General features: G+C 36.4%; 1 long non-coding RNA gene across 1 annotated transcript; it reads left to right on the top strand.

Annotated features, from left to right (window-relative positions):
- The first annotated feature begins 354 nt into the window (after positions 1-354).
- Positions 355-8,898, top strand: LOC141410712 (uncharacterized). Its single transcript, XR_012435500.1, has 3 exons — positions 355-490; positions 1,111-1,338; positions 8,585-8,898. It is a non-coding gene; the product is annotated as an uncharacterized lncRNA (long non-coding RNA).
- The last annotated feature ends 13,472 nt before the right edge of the window (positions 8,899-22,370 follow it).

Genomic DNA, 22,370 nt, shown 5'->3' with positions numbered 1-22,370 from the left:
TATACACTTATAACTCCTAATAACCTCAATAGAAATACCACCTATTTTTCAGATGAGGAGATTGAGGTACAGAGTGATAAAGTGACTCCCTGAAGGTCATTTGGGTGGCAAGGAACAGCCTTGGCAGTGGAACTTTGTGCAGTTTGATCTCCTCATATGAGTTCAAAGCAATCACATTCTCAGGCTTCTCCAAGTGGAAGTGATTTGGATCATCCTTTCAAAACTTTCATGCATACAATGTTTGAGGAGAGTGGCAAGTAAGTGAGCAGGCTATGGAATTTATTGTGCAATCTTGCAGAAATGCTTCTGCTGGATCCTGCTTTGGAGAGCATGCTGCAGAGACAACAGAGACCTCTGAGGCTTGTAGGAGGAACTGTCTTCTAAGAAGAACGTACCCCGGAAACATGGTGCTGGCTGTTCTGTGTCAGCAGAGAGGAGGTTTGGTTTTTTGTGAGAGCCAAGAAAGCCAAGAGGGGAAATGAGTCAGCAGGTACTTGGACCCCTGCCCTGGTCACTGGTCATGGTTAGTGTTACCCAGGAGAAGATCCTGGCCAGTACCCTCTGAGCCTAGGGATCTTACAGTATAGTTGAATGTTCCCTTCTTCAGGTCCAGGAGTCCAAGGAACAGCACCGAATGTGGAAGAGAAGCAAACTGAGAGAAGAGAGTGGCGTGATAGATAGGGCATGGAAGGCCTGGCACGCCTGCAAGTACAGGGTGAGGGGTGTGGAAGGAAAAGCTTGCAATTCTTCTCTGCAAATGAACACAGCAGGAGAGAAGGTTGCTTTGGTTAGTTCTAAGAACACACAATGAAACCCAGATAATGAATGGATCAGAAGAGGACAGGAGAAGAACAACAAAAGTCAGACATGGAACAGAAACACTGAGCATGGCTCCAGGGAAATTAGTGCCAGGCCAGATAAGCTAGATAGTTAAGAGCTACTTTGCTTTTGTTTGTTTCATTGTTTTTTTGTTTTCATTACTGTTTTTAGGTATGAGGATTTTGTTGTGCATTTTCATCTTAACATTTTTGTTTTAGTTCACCAGTGAATATATTCTTTTCAGTTTGCCAGTGAATATATTCTTTTCTTTTTTGTTTTCTTGTTTTGCAGGAGCTGGTTTGAGGTAGGACCTCCTCCTGCCTCTCCTCCAGAGTGCTGGGATTACAGGCATGAACCATCACGCCCAGCTACCAATGGATCTATTCTTTAATCACCTCAATTACACCTACTGAACCTGGATGGCTAATGAGTGTCCATGGGCATCACAGGCAAGCACCTCACACATGCCGTGCCTCCACTCAATTCAGGAAGGAGGGATTCGGATGAAAGGAGGCAAAGGTGGGTAAATTCAACTTGTACCTCACTAAGAATATTTTTGAGCTTACTTTATTGCCAGAATGAAGATCTACAATCCATATCTTTTCCATACTTTCCTCCCCATTATATTTTCAGAAACTCTGATTCATGAAGAGATTGCAAGAAGTTGTTTTATTTTGTCTTGATTTGGTTGTTTTTCTAGTTTAAATGAAGACCTGTATCTATAGAATGTTCTCTGGGGGTATTCATTTGACTTATCACTGGAAAGGTTGCTGTCAGAGAGCCAAACATTAGACAATGCTTCAGTACAACGTGCCCTTTTGTCTAACGAGAATCTGCATCTATGCAGCTCCACAGCTTGGAGCTTAGAGAGAGCAGCAGCAAGATCAATTATTCATGTTTTCTCATGTTTTCTAATTAAGCCCTGCTGATTGTGCCTAAATGGAAACTTTATTTTGTAGAGAATGTGTTCTTAATGATTTTTCTTCAACAACAGTTTGTCAGATGGTGACGTAAGTTTATTTAGGAACCTCAGAAAGCTATTCATTGGGTTTAGAACTCACATATAGGTAACATTTGTCACATCAAAAGCTGTTTATTTCACATCTTATTTAGAGATGACAATATCTGACTTTTGGCTAGTGACCTTTTAGTTTCTTTTGGTGTTGAAAATATCAGGAAGTTACAAAGCCAGATTCCATTGCTATGCAGTTATTTAGCAATGGCTGTATGATGTAATGAAATGGCAATCCTTTCAAGCTGGAGCGAAGTGACACAAATGTGGTATTTATATATTTGTCTCTTTATGCTTTCTGTGTGGATAAAAAGTGTCTCAACATAAACACTGGCCCACTTTCATTACTGTTGTCCATATCCATTCACAGATTGCATAAGAAATTGCCACTGTGTTCCTTCATGAGAAAATATCTCAGCACTGGTGTTTCAAAGGGTAAATTCTCTTTAGACTGTGTTTTCTGCTTATTGGTGAAAGACATATCTTTTTCTCATTTTTCTCCTGGGAGTTTATAGGGATTAAAATGTATTCTGAAAGCTCAGTGTAGTGGTGCATGCCTGTAATCCCAGGACGTGGGAGACAAAAAAAATTGTAAATTTGAAGTAAGCCCGGAATACATAGCATGACTATCTCAAAAAACAATAAAAATTATCTTGAATGAAGTAATAAATTTTAACTAAGAAATAAAACTTGTAAATTTACTAGATATGCAAATAATCTGTTTGAATTATCATTTTCTGACAAATTTATATTTTTTTAATTGGTACAATATGGTGCCTTGAATCAGATACAAAAATGTATTTAGAAGTTGCTTGTATTTTATCTAACCTTGGAAATGAAATTTACAACAGTTTAACTATTTCTCCTAGACATTTGATATTTTTTATAGAAAACTATCATCTCACTTATTATAATAGAAGCACAGTGTGAAGAAAGCAATTTCAGGTTTGGGCAGGCCTTTATATGTGATGTTAACCAGTTTAACATGCATTTTTAAGGGATTAGGGCATTATATATGACTTTTCAAGAAAGGAATTCAAATAATTCTGTACGTACTTATTGCCAAGGTCAAGTGAAAAGGGCATAGCATCTTATATAGAAACTGAGTCAATGCAAGAAAAAGACTGGCTCTCCCGAGAGCGTGTTTATTCCATGCTTCATATCTAAATGCGTTTTGATCACCTGCGTCAACTTACTTCTTGGGTAGCACTTAGAATTCACATAGACTTGGAATGTGGTTCAAGTGTTGGAGCAATTTCCCAGCAAATAGAGGCCCTGAATTCAATCCCCAGTATTACCAAAAAAAAAAAAAAAAAAAAGAAAAGAAAAAGAAACAATTGACTCCCTAAATGCTGTATTTATAAAGTATTTCTCTGAAACAGAACTTTTACTTTTCATTTCGGAGACTGAACTCAAAGCCTGTGTACGTTACAAGTGTTCTGCTACGTGTTTTTAATTTATTTTTTAGACAGGGTCTTGGCTTGAATCACTATCTTCCTGCCTCCACCTCCTGCATAACTGGGATTATAGACATGAGACATCACGCCCTGCTGAAACAGAACCATTTAAAAAACCTTCCTAGAAGTTGTTTATTCAGTGAGGGCAGATGTTGTATTTTGGATGATTCTGAAGTAAATGAAATGTTTTACTGTTGAAACGTTGTGGTGTGTGGAATTATCAGACATCCTTCAGTTTCATTTTCTTGTGTATTGCCAGTTGTTTACAGACATTATGAGGTATTTTAAAAAATAGGGCTAGATGATGACAATTATTCATCCCATTTTATCACAGCTATAAGGAATTAAGTATCCATAATTTAATTTTGACTTAGATTCTGTTCATGGTATTTGTTTATACTCTTGAAGATCAAGGAGTTTATAAAGCAGATTCTGAATTATGTTGACCTTTTTATATAGATTATGCTAAGCCTGTGGAATTTTTTTGGAATGCACTCCTATTACATTTTCTGTTAAGCAGTACATTAAATACTTTTTAGGATCTTATTGTTAGGGAAAGTCTAGATCAGCATTTTTTAACTTTCTTAATCATCAAAGTATTAAAGTAGATTCAGTTTCCATAAAAACATAATATAGAGCATACAATGAAATAAATATCCTCATTATTTTATTTAAACCTCATAACTCTGGAAAGTAGTTATTATTACCTATAATGCATAAAGGAGGAACCTTGATGAAACAGAAATAGTCTGAGCTGCATAGGTTATAACATAAAAGCTTCAACCTTCCTAATCCAAGTCTGTTATATCCTAGTTAACTTCCAAAACTATGACCTCCACCCACACATTTAAGGAAGCCCTGTGACTAATAGGTGACCAGTTTTCTTTTTCCAGAGAGAAAGTCCTAGAGTCTTAAAGACATTCAAGCAAGATGTACTACCAATGGATACTACTATGGATACAACCTTGTTTATCTCTGTATATCTGTTGTTTGAAGTATGTAACTCACAAGTGAGTTCCCTTAGATTTGGAGAGCCCGTGTCCATCAGTGAAGTTTCTTCCTTTTCAAAACTTATTCTCCTGTGCTTTTAAAAATACTCTTTCTGATTTTTCTCTCTCTGTGCCATCAAGCCTCTCTCACAGACATCTGCTACATTGCCACCCATTACATAGTCATTTCTCAGGGTGCCATTCTTGGATTTCCCATTTCATTAGATACAATTCTCCTTAATTTATCTCATTAATTACAATGAGAGATTCACAATGTCTATTGCTAACATAGACTATTTCTCCTGCTCTCCAGACTAACAGTCTACAGTCTCTTTAAAAATATAAAAATGCTGCATCAAAACTCAAAATAACCTGTTTTGCCTAGTGTGCATGCCTGTAATTTACCAGCATTCATGAGGCTGGAGTAGGAGGAGCATGAGTCTGAAGCCAGCCTGTGCTACACAGGGAGGCCTTATCTACAAAACCAAACCAAGCAATGAAACAAACAAAGAGACAAAAATAAAACAAAATCCCAAATAATCATGTCCCCCATATTTTTTATGCTTTTGTGTTTCCTACTTAATATACACAAACTTTAGAGGTAACTTTGACTTCTGACTCTTCTACTTGCTAGTCATTAATTGATTTTATTGAATAAACATCATAGAAATTTTTCATATTCCAGTAATTATTCTTCACATTAAATATACAGTGGTAGCACTCCCTATTGTTCCAGAAATGTTGTTCTAGGTGAAGAGACAGATAATAAACATAGAAAAATAAGCCATGAAAATCCAGCTACGTTACAAGTTTAGAATGGAGGTATGTGGTTCCAGGGCAGTATATCACTCGTGATTACTCAATTTCATCAAGAAGACCAAAGAAAGTTTCTTAGAGGAGAGGAAACTTGAGCCAAGATCTGAAGTCTGAGTGTGGATTTCACTGGTTTTTGGAGATGGCAAAGAGATAGTTCCAGGTGGGAGATTGAAAACATCCAGGCTATAAGGCCAGAGGAAGTAGAGCAAGTGGAAACAGATAAATGAAGCCCAAAGATATTGGAGGGAAAGCAGTCTGAGGAGGTGTGATGATTTGTAATGAAGTAGAAGAAGAGAGGAATACACACCTATCCTTATAGAAGTTATGAGAAATGGTAAATCCTTGGTGGTTGTAGGTAACATGGAGTTATTTTTTAATTCTCAGTTTCAGTTAAGAAATCCTACTTCTATTATCTCGTAAATATCTCTTGGATTAGTTTCCCCTCTTTCTTTGTCATTATTCTTTTCATTTTTACCTGAATTGCTGCAAGAATTTCTACCTCATTTTCTCACCTTTATTCTGTCTCAGCCAATATATCTCCTCACTGTGGCTGGGGGAAAATGACTAAAAATTTTCTTGTAACTTAGAGCAGTGTGGCTTACAATTTCCTAAAGCATATCTATCCCTGGAGATGTTTGGAGAAGAATGGATGTCATGGTCACTTCATAAATTTCAAAGTATTTCACAATCCTTTCCCTACTTGGAATTAGCAGTGCAAATCCTGCACGAAAGATGCAAATTACTTTCATTTAACCAGCTATTCCTCAAATTTAATTGGCCATAGTCTCTGCCTTTGTCTTCTTAAAAATTACTAGCATCCTTCAACACTTACATTCTTCATACAGTGTTTTGGGATCATTACGTACAGTATGAAATCTAAAGTCCCCCAATATGGCAGTCAGAAGCCTATATTTGGACTATTTCCACCTTCCTTTTGTCCTTAAATTCTTATAGCTCCTTATCTCCAAATATGTGCTGAACTTCTGATTTATAGAAATGTTTATACATCTTGAACCTTTTCCCCTAATACTTTCTAGTATGTTACTCTTTGACTAGCTCCTATTTGAGACAACTGAGTTGCTGAGTTCACAAAGACCCCTTCCCTTGTCTTGCAGTCTAGCTTAAAACTCCTTCTACATTATTATATGTATCTTAAAATTGAATACTAAGGAGTAAGCTTAGCCCAGGACAAGGACTACATTTCTTCTCTTTACATGTTCCTTTGCTAGCATTGTGCTCATAATAGAGTAAGTTGTAAAACAGGTGTCTGTTAAATGATTAAATAATGGCAAGGAACCAAATTGGGACCAAATCAGATGAAAAAGAAATAGGGCAAAGCGCCTTTCCTCCAAACCTTGGAATTTAATGGGGGTGGCAGACAAATGGTTATAGCAAAGATAAGGTTAAGGAAAATCCTTTGAGGAAAGAATGCAGATTCACATATGGCTGGATGGATTGAGGATAGATTTCTGCAGTAGGTATTACATTAGATGGGTTTTTAACATCATGCCATATTTCTAGAGAAGGATGGATATTACATGTGGAACTGAAAAATACAAGATCATGTAGGAAAAGCAAGATTTAGGAAAAATCTTGATTTAGGAAAGCAAGATTTTGTCGATGTCTGGGAAAAACAGGTTATCATTGTTAATCCCAGTCTCAGAATGATGTATTTCAGTATGTGAACATGAAGACTTATGGGATTTGAAAATGAGACTACTGTGAGTGTTGATGTTCTGAAAAGATTCTACTGACAGTATGATGCAAGGATTAATTTTAGAAAACTCAGGAAATGTGATACCACTTACAATACTTATAACAATACTCTAGGTCAGAATATGACAAATGCTTTCTGCAAAAGGCCAGACACTAAATCTGTATCTGTACTTTGTGGGCATGTGATCTTTGTCACAAGTACTCAACTCTATGGTTGCAGAATGAAACAGTTCTACTCAATAAGCAAGTAATGAGCTTGTCTGTATACCAATAAACATCTACTTACAAAACAGGTGGGAGGCCTGATTTTGCATGGAAGCCATGGTTCCCTAAGAGAAAGTTACTAAAAGTCTAAACTGACTTATGCCAGTGAGAATTGTCTACCCTGAAACTACAGAAGTAGAATATGTAATATCATTTTCTTATTATATTTGGGTAGCAAAACCAGAAAATGAGTTGAAAGCAATACCTAGAATTGAGGCCCAGTCATTCGGAGACTGAAGTTGCATCATCAGAAGTAGAACAGCTATGAGAAGGACTGTGTGGAGAGTAAAGGTGATTGGGAATGGAAAAGCCAGTGAACAGAGGAGGGTGTTGTGCTAGGAGGAGTCCATTAAGCCATGAATAACTCTGAAAATTCCAAAAGCCTGCACCACTTAGCAGTGAGTTATAATAAATACGTCCCAACTTTTCAATTTTTATATTATAAATAATGAAGTGTGTGAGTTTTCTTAATATTCTAACATGCTCGGTATGGTTTTATTAGTGCTGTTTACCAAAAGCGTTTCTCTTTCTCCTGCCCATCTGGGATATAAAACAGACTGTACTGTTACAAATAGTGTTTATTTTAGAGAGTAGTAATCTGTTTCTCACTATCAATAAGCCTAAAGTTTGTTTCTTGACAAACATGACATTATTCTTTTCTTCTTTATTTGGACTTCAAAAGGATTTAACGTTCATTTTAAGCAGTCAAACTGAAATAAGATGAACTGTAACTGTTTTTCTCTATTTCTTTTCTTGGACAGGCAAATTTTATCATGCATTTCAATTAGAAACATACTTGTCAGGTGGGAAAAGAAGGAATGCAGGGACTCAGCATCAGCAATTGAAAAGGACAGACTTCTTTACCAAGTCTGCTTCCTGAAAAAAACAAAAACCAAAAAAAAAAAACAATGCAAAGATGTAGGCATGAATTATTCAAAGCCTCACTGAAATAGTCAGCAACACTGCAATAGGGTTCAGTGCACCTGAAACCTGGTTTGGGAAATTATATTAACTTCTATTTCATATTGCCTGTAATTCCCTTGTTAAAACAAGAGCAGAAAATGCTTTCTTTAAAATTCCATTTTATTATAGGGGCTTATAAACTTTGCTATTATTATTGTCTGTTGTACAGAAACATTGTCGTAGTTCAAAACCATGCACCTAGCTGTGACATCTTCTGCCTACAACTCAGCTGCTCATGGCTTGTTAGAAGTTTTTCATCTCTCATCTGCTCCATGACAACTTGATCCCATTATCAGTAACCTTCCCCACACATCTGTTTTGACTTCAGAAACAATACACAAGTCCCCTCCCAAGTCGAATATTGATCTAGAAAGTTTTCTTTTTATTGTGAGTCAAACTGAATGACTTTTTCAAAAATATGCATCATATTTTAAACACTCTAATGAACAGGGATTTGCTGTACATATGAAAATCTAACTACTGGGCATATGTAATTATGTTCTAAACATCAATCAAATGAACTTTAACTCCTCTCTTTCTTTTGGCAGGACTGGTGTTTGTATGCAGTGTTTAGAGGTGCTTGACCCACATCTGCAGTCCTTCTTGCTCTAGTTATTTTGGAGGTAGGATCTCATCTTTTGCCCAGGCCATACTGGATCATATTCCTCCTATTTTTAAGCTTCACAAAGTTGCCAGGATGAGAGGCACATACCATCACACCCAGCTGTTGGTTGAGATGGGGTCTCAAGAACTATTTGCCCCAGCTGGCCTTGAATCTCAATCCTCCTGCTCTCAGCTTCCCAGGTACCTAGGTTCACAGGTAGGAGCCAGCCGTGCTTGGCCGTTTACCTCTCTTGCTTTCCTTTATGGCATGAAACAAAATTAATAATTTATCAAACGTGGAGTGATAGTGGGTCATATCTTGTTCTATTAGACTATAAGCAGACCTGAGTAGATCAGTTAGATCATATTATCTAAACCAAAGAAATATTCAAAATTAAAAAAGACAATGAAAATTAAGTCTTATTGCGTATTGGGGAACAGGGAGCTATTGCTAATGTCTTAGGGAGTTCTCATAAAAATAATTGCTTCTTCCATATTGGTCAAAAATTTACTAACAAATGTAGAGTATCTGAAAATATTATTAATTAAATGTAAATGTGAAGGATGTGATTATGAGTGTCTCACAAACAATTGACTTAATTATAAAATCGACTCAAAATAGTTTAAATATGAAGAAATCTTGCAGTCTCTTTATAGCAATGGCTGTCCAGATGGGCCGGTGAGTATCCTTGTGGTTCTGGGGGACTTTTCAAGTAGTAAATGAGTACAGACAGTTTCAAGGAAATCAGTTTCCAGATTTCAACTTCCATATGGGTGATTTTAACTTTTCCTATGGTGAATACACCATTTGAAATCTGTTTTTCCACCTCCCTTTTCAAAACTGGCCCACTCTCACTCTGGAGGAGGAAGGTAAACCTCTTCTGAATTCTCAGTTGTGCTGAAATAATTGTCTGCTGCTCAACTGTAATCAAGTACAGCATTGTCCCTGAGGAGGAAAGTGACCAAGTTTTATGCTCCGGGCATTAAACTCCCACCAGGTCCTATGTGTTATGTATCCATCCATCTATCATTTATCTTGTTATCATATGCTTATCTAATGCATCCTAGAGTTAGAATTCTGAGTTGAGATTGCTCCCATGGGATGCATAATCAACACATTTATTTCAATCAGAGAATTAAGTCAGGAATTTTATGAGAGGGAATATGCTATGATTGTTTTGCTTGACAGTAGTTCTAGCTTTGGAAGACAGATTATAATATATCAGATATTCTTCCACAAATTGAATAATCTAAACATCAGCTCTCAGGCTGAAAAATACATGGTACTATAGGAGCATTGTTTTCAAAAAAATTAAAATAATGACATTTTAATTCTATCAAATTCATCTGAACATATCTGAATAAATATTGCGCTCTTAATTGAAAGAGAAGCAGGAATGAACAATAACTATTTGATATGACCGCGTGGAGCCTTTTTTGACATCTTAATAGAATTTGATAAAATAAATGCTTCTAGGAACTATTTCAAGTGAAGTTATTTCCAATCATTTGCTTTCACTGAAGATAAAATATAGTAAGGATATATCAACTAATATTTATTATAAAGAGATATTAATTCATTTATGCTCTTAGTACACTTGATCTTAGCCAAAAGGACAAGAAGTGATTAACTTTTGTTCTTAACCAGTACTATTCAAACACTGTAGGGAATGAAGGGCTCAGGAAAAAAAATAGTGGAAAATATGATAAATTATATAATTCTTTTGATTTTTGTAGTCATCCTAGGTAAATTAACTAAAATAAATATGTTCAGAATTGAAAAAATAGCTTTAGATTTACAAACAAATTAGCAGGAAGATGTAGGAATTTCCCATAATCCCCTTCCCCTAAACACATACAAATTTCCCCTTGCCAAAATCCCTTAGCAGGGCGGTACATTTGTTACAATTGCTGAACTTACACATTGATGTCATAAAATTATCACATTTGCATTAGGTTTCACTCTTGGCATTATATATTCTATGGGTTTGAACAAATGTACCAGTACAGTACCATACCAGTTAGTTTCAGAGATCTAAGAAATTATGTGTACCATACCTGTTCATGCATAGCTCCCTCCTTAACATCTAAAAACCACTGATCCTTATAGTGTCCTAAATTTTTCCTTGTCCTGAATGTCATATAGTGGACTCATGCAGCGTTCATCCTTCCAGATTGACTTATTTTACTTAGAATTCGGACAGTTTTTTTCAACCTTCTTTCAATCCTTTTTAACGTGCAAGGAAAAAATATTTTGTTGCTAGTATGTTTTAACATTGTTGTATACTTTTCATTGTCTCTTCACAGCAAGTAGAATTGAACTAAAATTTAATGTCACTGAAATATTTTCACATTTATAATGAGATATGGTTATTACATCTCTTTGGGCTCTAGAGCCAAACTACCTTGGCTCTAGATCAATTCTTGGACCTATTATTATTAGCTCTGTGACCTCAGGTAATCAAAGGAAGTCACTTTATTTTCTGGTCATTAGCTTTCTTAATAAATAATACTTATACTTTTCCTCATCATTAAACTATACTGTGACACATTTATTCAGGAATTTACACACATTTTCTATCTATCCCATATTGTGAACTCGAAAGTATTAATTAATATGTTTATTTTTTAACTGTTGCTTTGTTTTTATGCCAAGTAGCATTGATTTTACATCTATGAGAGTGAAAAGTAAGATCATTCAAAGAAAAATCTTATACATAAGTGGACATAGATATGGGGATATTGTAAAATTACAAATGTCATTTGTAAATGACTAATTTGTAGAGCAACAACTGTTGACGTGATTGTAGAGATATTTAAGTTCATGCTGGGAAAAATTATCTTGCAGCACATTATATAATGCCCTCTTCTACTGGGAAAATAGAAAATATGGGTAAAGTATCAGAAAACCTCTGTTTGAAGGAATTTGGAATTTGCTAACATAGCCAGACAATCACAAAGAAAAAGCCAATGTTCTATAAGTCACTTTTTTTCTAAGACATTTATTAAAGCTTACCTCTGTGTGAGAAGAAAGGGAAGAAAGGGAAAGGATAAACTGTAGACAAGTAATGTAGAACAGTTAGAGTGTCTTGAGACAAAACTTGAATTCAGGGAAGCAGGGATCTGGAGGGACAAGTTCTAAGAGAGAGGGTGGATATGGCGAAAAGAGCCCCACACTGTTGTTTTACTTTGTCAGAATTTTGTTTTAATTTGCTGAATTTTACAGCTGACAAGAAAAGGCTAAGCAGTCCAGCAAATAGCCACTGCTCTCAGGGTGCTCCATCCTTACATAAAAGGCATCTCTCAGCCCCTAGTTAGAAGTAATGGCTGAAGATCTATGGACAAGAATATAAAAACCTCTTCCTAGTGAGGATTCATTGATGGTCTTTCCAGGACAGGAGGAGACCAAAATAATCAGCCTGCTATCCAGGGGTGAGTTGCTCTCCTTGAGAAATAACACTATATTTTGGTACCACTGTGATACTTGTTATAGATAAGTAGGAAACGATGCATCAGGGGTTAAATCAAATTAATACACAAGAAAGCCTGCAGCTGGACCTTTATGCAGCTCACTTTTGCCACTTCTGGAAGATAGGGGAGGCTGAGGTCAGGGATGGTGGTGTGAAGGTCTGAACTACTGTTCTTTGGCATTTCATCCCTTCTCATCCTGCTGGGCTCTGTCCCGCACACCCCATTTCCAACTTCTAATGGTCAGTTCTGACTTTATGACTGAACAGGTCTGACAAAAGCCAGCTATGTATGGGCATTTGTGGATGTGTCTTCAACTGTTGCCCTATTGACAACTGTCTCTTTCTACCAGAGATGAATACCACCCCAGGAGATGTTTATTGAAAGATGTATAATTGTGAGGTGAAAATGACATGGCTTTGTACCCAAGCCCCAACGATTGCACTGTGGTTGTCTCCTGGGCCTTACTATAAATGCAACACTTGTGTGTTCCATTCCACTGATAGTCTCACCAAGACCAGAGACTCTGCCAGACACTGTAATCAAGCCAAGGGTTATTTGAACTGCAGCCAGGACAGGCTACAAAGCCCTTTCTTGTTCAAACCTAATGGTCTTTAGAGTCTCTTGATGTGTTGCCTTTTCAACCTTAAAATGTTCTCCTGGCATTGTACTTCTGCCTTTGCGATAGGAAGTGAATTCAATCAACTTTTATTGTCTATCCTGTATATGTTCAAATTATAGATTATACTTTGGTATTTATTTGCTTGCTTATTAATCATTATTTTTTTTTCATATTTCCAAGGGATTTGATACAAAATACAGCCAGTTATTTAGCAGGTTTGTGGTTCTCTGCAGCTATCCCATACCCTTAAATGCATTATCTTTTATGTTATATGTGTGAAGAATGGTGCCAGGAAAGATAAAACACGTTAACTGTTCTTAATGGTGGAAGAATGCAGCTAGCTGTGAAAATTAATGAGATAGGAAGAACATATTAAGCAGAAATAACAAAGAACTTCAAAAGTAAAGAAGAGAAGAAAACTGTTGTATATGAACTTTTTGGAAGCAAATCTTGGATCTGTTCAAAATTAGTCAGTCTATAGGAATTTGCATGCAGTAAGGCAGAATGTAGCACAACTTATTGAGTATATATGACAGGGAAAAAGAAAGAAGTCAATGTATAGTAATGACATCTGACCTTCTATTGACCTGTCCTTTCCATATGTAATAATCATGAACACGGCACAAAATTTAACAAACAGCCCTTCAATTGCATCAATTGCACTAATGAGCAATGAAAAGCAAACAGAAACTGGAGAAAACTCCTCCTTGCAAACTCTGGGCCTAGGTTGCATTCTCCATTGTAATTTCAGATTTTTCTTGTTACACCTGAAGTGACAGCAGTGATAATGGCAGCAAGATCTCTGGTGATGGTAAAATCTCTGTGAGAGAGTGCTCGTGGAAGCCTGGAATATGAAAGGCATCTTTGCCTGCCAGAGTGCAGAGTACAAAACCCATAGCTCTCACCACTGTAGGTTTCTCAGGCATGAGCTGCTTTGTTTTAAGATTGCCCATCCCCTATCAGAGACAAAGACACGTTCCTCAGTTTGGAAGAGTGATGACGTGGAATTCCTACCACAAGGGCAACTGCAGTGGAAGAAGAGTCAGGAGTTGAGATGCTGTGTAAGTGCAGCCTCCAGTGGAGTATAAGGCCTGAGCTGCATAATCCCAGTACAGCGAGCACCAGCAAAACGGATCCGTGAACAGTGAGACTGCATTTTGAAGGATTTAGGAAGAAGTTATAATGTTTGAGATCTCTTAGCCAGCTTCCTTTTACAACAACAAATACCTGAGTTAGTGAACTTAAAAAGAGGAAAGACTTATGTTGGCTCAGAGTTTCAGAGGTTCCAGGCCATGGTCAGATGCCCCAGTTTCTTTGGGCCTCTGTTGAGAGTGATCATGGCACAGATCAGGTCCGGGAGCAACCTTCTCACCTGAGGGCAGCTGAGAAGGGAAGGAGAGATGGAAGACCGTCTGGGGTCCTGTCTTTTTCAAAGGCAACTCCCCAGTGACAAGAAAACCTCTTCTTAGTTTCCAGCACTTCTCAAAAGTGCTTATCTGGAGTCTAAACCTTTAACACATGGTCTTTTGAGGACATTTCAGATCCAAATTACCCTACTAAACTTCCTGAATCTGTGCCAGAATGTTCAGAGTATTACAATTTGAGGTCAGGATTAACCTAGCCTGGTTACCTACAAGTTGGAGAGGCCTATCACATAAGGCTCAGTTGCACTCTATGATTTGATGAGGTTGTTCATCTTTCTGTTTAATTTTGTGAAAATAGTACTTAGAGGTAATCTCTGAATAACATAGTGGTCAATATTGGCATTCACATATAGATTCTTGATTAAATTTTGTTGGTCAACATCAGAGAAAGACTTATTTAAAAAATGTTGTCTTTCATGTTGCATAGGTCTTTTTTTTATTTTTTATTTTTATTGTTTATTATTCAAATGTGCATACAAAGCTTGGGTCATTTCTCCCTCCTGCCCCCACCCCCTCCCTTACCACCCACACCACCCCCTTCCCTCTCCTCCCCACCCCCTCAATGCCCAGCAGAAACTATTTTGCCCTTATCTCTAATTTTGTTGAAGAGAGAATATAAGCAATAATAGGAAGGAACAAGGGTTTTTGCTGGTTGAGATAAGGATAGCCAAACAGGGAGTTGACTCACATTAATTTCCTGTGCATGGGTGTTACCTTCTAGGTTAATTCTTTTTGATCTAACCTTTTCTCTAGTTCCTGGTCCCCTTTTCCTATTGGCCTCAGTTGCTTTTAAGGTATCTGCTTTAGTTTTCTGCATTGAGGGCAAGAAATGCTATCTAGCTTTTTAGGTGTCTTACCTATCCTCACCCCTTCCTTGTGTGCTCTCACTTTATCATGTGCTCAAAGTCCAATCCCCTTGTTGTGTTTGCCCTTGATCTAATGTCCACATATGAGGGAGAACATACGATTTTTGGTCTTTTGGGCCAGGCTAACCTCACTCAGAATGATGTTCTCCAATTCCATCCATTTATGAGTGAATGATAACATTTCGTTCTTCTTCATGGCTGCACAGAATTCCATTGTGTATAGATACCACATTTTCTAATCCATTCGTCAGTGGTGGGGCATCTTGGCTGTTTCCATAACTTGGCTATTGTGAATAGTGCTGCAATAAACATGGGTGTGCAGGTGCCTCTGGAGTAACCTGTGTCACAGTCTTTTGGGTATATCCCCAAGAGTGGTATTGCTGCATCAAATGGTAGATCAATGTCTAGCTTTTTAAGTAGCCTCCAAATTTTTTTCCAGAGTGGTTGTACTAGTTTACATTCCCACCAGCAGTGTAAGAGGGTTCCTTTTTCCCTGCATCCTCTCCAACATCTGTTGGTGGTGGTGTTGCTGATGATGGCTGTTCTAACAGGGGTGAGGTGGAATCTTAGTGCGCTTTTAATTTGCATTTCCTTTATTGCTAGAGATGTTGAGCATTTTTTCATGTGTTTTTTGGTCATTTGAATTTCTTCTTTTGAGAAAGTTCTGTTTAGTTCACTTGCCCATTTCTTTATTGGTTCATTAGTTTTGGGAGAATTTTGTTTTTTAAGTTCCCTATATATTGTGGTTATCAGTCCTTTGTCTGATGTGTAGCTGGCAGATATTTTCTCCCACTCTGTGGGTGTTCTCTTCAGTTTAGAGACCATTTCTTTTGATGAACAGAAGCTTTTTAGTTTTATGAGGTCCCATTTATCTATGCTATCTCTTAGTTGCTGTGCTGCTGGGGTTTCGTTGAGAAAGTTCTTACCTATACCTACCAACTCCAGAGTATTTCCTACTCTTTCCTGTATCAACTTTAGAGTTTGTGGTCTGATATTAAGATCCTTGATCCATTTTGAGTTAATGTTGGTATAGGGTACTATACATGGATCTAGTTTCAGTTTTTTGCAGACTGCTAACCAGTTTTCCCAGCAGTTTTGTTGAAGAGGCTGCTATTTCTCCATCATATATTTTTAGCTCCTTTGTCAAAGACAAGTTGGTTATAGTTGTGTGGCTTCATATCTGGGTCCTCTATTCTGTTCCACTGGTCTTCATGTCTGTTTTTGTGCCAGTACCATGCTGTTTTTATTGTTATTGCTTTGTAATATAGTTTGAAGTCAGGTATTGTGATACCTCCAGCATTGTTCTTTTGACTGAGTATTGCCTTGGCTATTCGTGGCTTCCTGTGTGGCCATATAAATTTCACAGTAGATTTTTCAATCTCTTTAATGAATGTCATTGGAATTTTGATGGGAATTGCATTAAACATGTAGATTACTTTGGGGAGTATCAACATTTTTACTCTGTTGATTCTACCAATCCATGAGCATGGGAGATCTCTCCACTTTCTATAGTCTTCCTCAATCTCTTTCTTCAGAAGTTTACAGTTTTCCTTGTAGAGGTCTTTCACATCTTTTGTTAGGTTTACAACTAGGTATTTGATTTTTTTTGAGGCTATTGTAAATTGAATTGTTTTCATACATTCTTTTTTAGTTTGCTCATTGTTAGTGTATAGAAATGCTAATGATTTTTCTATATTGATTTTATATCCTGCTACCTTGCTATAGCTATTGATGATGTCTAGACGCTTTTGAGTAGAGTTTTTTGGGTCTTTAAGGTATAGGATCATGTCATCTGCAAATAGGGAATGTTTTGACAGTTTCTTTATCTATTTGTATTCCTTTTTGTTCCTTCTTCTTGCCTAATTGCTCTGGCTAGGAATTCCAGTACTATGTTGAATAGGAGTGGAGATATTGGACATCCTTGTCTGGTTCCTGATTTTAGAGGGAATGGTTTCAGTTTTTCTCCATTAAGTATAATGCTGGCTGTAGGTTTGTCATATATAGCTTTTATAATGTTGAGGAACTTTCCTTCTATTCCTAGTTTTCTTAGAGCTTTTATCATGAAATGGTGTTGGATCTTATCAAAGGCTTTTTCTGCATCTATTGAGATGATCAAGTGGTTTTCGTCTTTGCTTCTGTTAATGTGGTTTATTACGTTTATTGATTTTCGTATGTTGAACCACCCCTGCATCTCTGGGATGAAGCCTACTTGGTCATGGTGAATAATCTTTTTGATGTGTTGTTGAATTCGGTTTGCCACTATTTTGTTGAGGATTTTTGCATCAATGTTCATTAAGGAGATTGGCCTATAGTTCTCCTTTTTGGAGGTGTCTTTGGCTGGTTTTGGGATAAGTGTAATACTGGCTTCATAAAATGTGTTTGGCAGTTTTCCTTCCCTTTCTATTTCATGGAACAGTTTAAGGAGGGTTGGTATCAGTTCTTCTTTAAAGGTCTGATAGAATTCAGCAGAGAATCCATCAGGTCCTGGACTTTTCTTTTTGGGGAGACTCTTGATTGCTGCTTCAATTTCATTTTGTGCATAGGTCTTAAGAATGCGGCAGAAGCATTTTTTTAGCTATATTGTGCATTTAATCTGGAGCTAAGATATCAGCTAATGCTCTCATAGGGGTGAAACTTGAGAGACTCACCTTTGGACGATAGACAAACGATGGCACTAGGGAAGTCTGGAGGTGGAAATCAAGAACTCTGGGTGTAAAGCAAGGGCTTTGGGATGGTGGTGATGGTTGGGAATAAGCTGAAGTCCAGCTGATAAAAATGAGCTAAATCCAGAGAGGGTCTGCGCACAGCTAAGGTGGAAGCCCAAGGACAAACGCTGCAGAGCAAAAAGCCTATGGTATATGAATTTCCCAAGTGAGAGAGTGAAAGGGAGGGAAAGAGGGAGGCAGGAAGGAAAGAAACAAAGAAGGAGGGAAGGGAAGAAGGGGATGAATTTAGAGCTGGAAATAAATGAGGATATAAAGAAGGAAAATCAATAAATAAATGAAAACAGATCATATTAAAAAGTTAAAACAACTGTGTCCATATTTGAGAAAATTGAAGGCACGAATACAAAGGAATGTGAACAAAATTCCACCCATATCTCTTGGCCACCAGGCAGCACCCACAGGAAAATGATTTTGCACATTTGTTTCAAGAGTTCCTTTATCCTAGGCAAAATACAGCTTTCTTTTTCTTGAAGATGTGATGTGTGACTTTGGAGAGGTTAAGACTATCAATTACATGAGTACCTGATTATGCTAGCTATATTAACTGAGGTTATTTTAATCCTAAATGCCAAATATAGACATTAAAATAAAATTATAAATTAAAGTAATGAATAGGTTTAAGATCAAATTCCTCTATAATTTCTTCTATATTATCATATACAAATTGTACAATGTGCTTTCTTTTGATTATATTCACCCCTTTATTCCTTATTATCTTTTTTCCCCTTCTTTTTACAAGTTTTAATGGTTTTCATTACTGTATTTTCACACATCAACTTCAGAGAGACAAATATGCCATATTTTCTATCATAAGCTGAATCTAGAGCTAAAAACAAAATGATCTGAATTTAAAAGAAGGACTATTTGGTGGGGAGGGGAGAGGGGAAAAGGAGAGTGGCATGTGGGGTGAATATGACCAAATTTCTCTATAATTTCTAAACATTATATGTAGTTTGCTCCATGATTATCAATAATACCACCCATTACTCATTGATATCTACATTTACCATAGTGATAATTATTTTAAAAATATTGATTACCTTGCTAGTAACTAGTCTATTTAAAATTCAAAATTTTAATGTGAGAAAAATAGAAATGACTGACATAAACTGAATAAAATGTGAAAATAACAATGAGTTAAAAGTCAGAAACTAGAAATACCATTACGATTTTTATAATTCTTTCCGAAACATAGAAATGACATGATCACATGACAAGATATTATTTTAAGACATTTTCCACATTCTCTTCACCACATGACAGAGCAATCTGTGGATGATGTGTCCATGAGAGAAATGTTTCAGTTTATTTAAAAGTATTTTCATTTTTCTAATGGCAAAGCCAGATTGCTACCATGGATAAAAAAGACTAGCACATTCATTCAAGTAGACAGTACACTTACAGCCCCAATTGTTCAATGATTTTTGTTTTGTTTTATTGAGACATTTGTCCCCTCTTCTGGCTATTTTTATTCTGAGGGTGTCATTTCTCACTCAGTAAGAGCACTGCAGTACACTCAAACGTAAAACACAAATGGTTCTATTGTTTGTCTGTCAAAGGCAAATGTGTTGTGATATCTAGCTATTTGCTTTTCTTTAATTTTTCTGGATAGTATCGAACTTTGAATGACTACAAATCAATACTTTTACTATAGCATTTAAAAAAGACATCCATGCCTTGAAGTTCTAACCGACAGTTATATAATTTTAAAAATAGTACTTTGCCTGCCAGACAGTTTCACATTAGAACTCTGCTTCCCTCACAAATCCTGGCATAGGAAGTACAGTTTCCACAGCCCCAGAAAGCTAATCGTAATTCCACATTGCTCTTTCCCTCTGGGGCATCACAGCATTGGTATCAAATTTCATCTTCTTTCTGAGTTCATGTTCATTTAATAAGCTTTTCCCACCTTGTGTTGTATTTGTATTTCTCATTCTTTAATAGCTTTCATGAACTTGGTGATTTTCAGGGAAAAGAATATGCTTTATATATGCTGTCTTGCTAATTCTCCAATCTGAAATTCTCTAAGAGAAATTGATGGCAGGGGATTTGTAAACACAACTCAAAATGAGGGACCAATGTAGAACATAAGATCTAAATTAAAATTCTCCCCACCCCACAGCATTATCTGCTGATTTTAGACTTACATTTTAATAAGAACATTTCTATGTAAGAAAATACATTAACAAGAGTTCAATGAACCTTAGTACTATAATTATTTATACACACCAAATTATTTCTGTTAAATATGAAATAAGGATAGAAATGTAACTATTTAAAAATTTTATTTAATTTTTTTATGTATATAAAGATGAGTGATTAGGCAAACAATCTGCACACTTTGGTCAGCCACAGGAAAACCGCACTATAAAATTTGTGACTTCCTATATATCACAATCAGAGCTTACATTAATAGCCAGTAATTATATCCAGTTACATTTTATGTATAACAATCACAGCTTGGTTAAGTGCTAATGTATTTTTAGTAAATATTTTTTATGATAATGGTAAGTGCAAAATGATAAGAGTAGCTCAATTAACCTCATTTATATTTTAGTAAATCCAAATTTATTTGTGTACAAAATTAATGAGAGTAATTACAGTATTTCACAACATACTATATTATAAATTAAAAGATGTACTTTCATATAGAATGAATTGATCCTTTTATTTCTGGAAGTATGCTATATGTAAAAATTGTGATGAAAAGAAAATGTGCATTTCTCTGTCAGTCTTTAAATATCATAGTAAACAGAAGATGACCAGTCACTGAGGTAGAATTCTGTCTATCTGAACCTACTGCCAAAACAATTCCTTACCAAAAAAAACAAAACAAAAAAAACTTTAACAAACGTATAATGCAAAGGAGTGATGGAAATTAGACAAACGTTTCGTTTTTTCAGCTGAGCTTCTCTAAAGAATTTGTATTGCATTTAACCTCACTGCCCCATGTATGCAGCGTTTATTCGTGTGTTCCTTGTCAGTCTACTGCTCTGTCAGGAGGGACTGTTGCCAATGTGCATAGTTTTCAGCCTGTCTTCAAGTATCAAGATCAGTATTAATAAGCCCAATAGTAAAGTATTTCGGTTTGCTTGAAGTAACATTGTCTGAACTTTTGCATTATGAATTAACATACAGTACACTTTTATTTTCTCGTGTACTTTTGATAAGCTTTATAGATAATGATATTTGTGGGTAAAATTTTGTAGTTGCTATTATTTTACACATAACTGCATTTAGCAGATTTTGAAGTGTACTGTGTATGTGAGTTTTCATACGGTAAACAAATGAATTGGGCATTATGATAACACGGAGTGAAATTTGGTATGTAAAGAGAAGAGGCTGTAAAGACAAAATGATGTCATCAACCTAAAGGGATTTTTTTTTAATATGAATGAGTGTGTTAAAGTCGAGCGGGGTGTAGTGGTGAACTCCTGTGGTCCCAGCTATGTGGGAGGCAAATGGAAGAGGATCAAGATCTGAGACCCTAGCAAGATCTGAGGCCCTGGGCAAAAATATGAGCCCCTATCTGAAAAATAACTAAAACAAAAAAGGCTGAAAGTGTGGCTCAAGTGGCACAGTGCCTGACTGCAAGTTTGAGCCCTAAGTTCAAGTCCTAGTACCTCCAAAAGAGAAAAAAATGCTTCTAAAAATCAACTTCCTCTATCCATCATCCACATACACATTATGAAAATGCATGTCTATCCATCTAAAGAAAAACCTAACAATAGTCTTCACTGACAAGTTTGAAATTATTGTACTGAAGGGAATTGTCTCGCGTGAGAATTTATCTCTGATCACAGTCCTGAAAAATGAAGAGAAATATTTTGATTTTTACATTTTTACTATAAAATAATGAAGCAGAGAATAGACTGTTTAATTCTCAGTGAGGACTTTTCACATCAATGTCATAAAGAAAGTAACAGTGGCTCCCCACGCATAATACAGTCCCTATAAAATATTATCATAAAGAAACTGTGATTCTACTACAGAGTCAGACTGATGCATAGAATGGACTTGTTGCTACAGAACAGAATTATGGGTAGTATATCCTAGGAGGACCAAGACTGCCTCGAGATCCAACCAGATCCTTCCAGAATACTTCATCCAGTAGGACATGGTGTGTTCCAGATGAATACGTAGTCCTCACAACACTACTGTGTATTCCTTTAATCTTTGTCTACAAATTCTAGGGTTTCCATATATTTTTATTTGCATGTTGTGTTTGCCCATCTAAAAGTCGTTTGATTTGAGTTTTATAAAAATACCTAATAATTTGGGCATGATTTGAATAAAGAAAACACAAAATAAGAGAAATTTCCTGTTTTTTCTGTCTTTCATTTAAAAGGATATTTGGTATTTATAATCACAGGATTATGTAACTGTCCAGACACTAAGAGTTGTGACTTCCTGATGTATTCTTCCCCTGACCATCAGAAGAGCCCCAGACAAGAGTTATTTCCCACGGACAGCAGACTAAACAGTTTACACCTAAGCTCTGACCAGCCCATAGGCCTATAATTCTCTCGCTCTATGCCAGAGAATTTGCAATCCATTTCTTTAGTGCAATAGTCATAAAATTAATAAAAAATTAGGAGTTATTGGTTAAGGTAAATTTAATAGGA

This window comes from Castor canadensis, chromosome 9 (genome assembly GCF_047511655.1).
Source record: "Castor canadensis chromosome 9, mCasCan1.hap1v2, whole genome shotgun sequence".
Taxonomy (NCBI): domain Eukaryota; kingdom Metazoa; phylum Chordata; class Mammalia; order Rodentia; family Castoridae; genus Castor; species Castor canadensis.
Note: the sequence above shows the minus strand (reverse complement) of the source record. Positions and strands in the feature narration are given on the sequence as shown.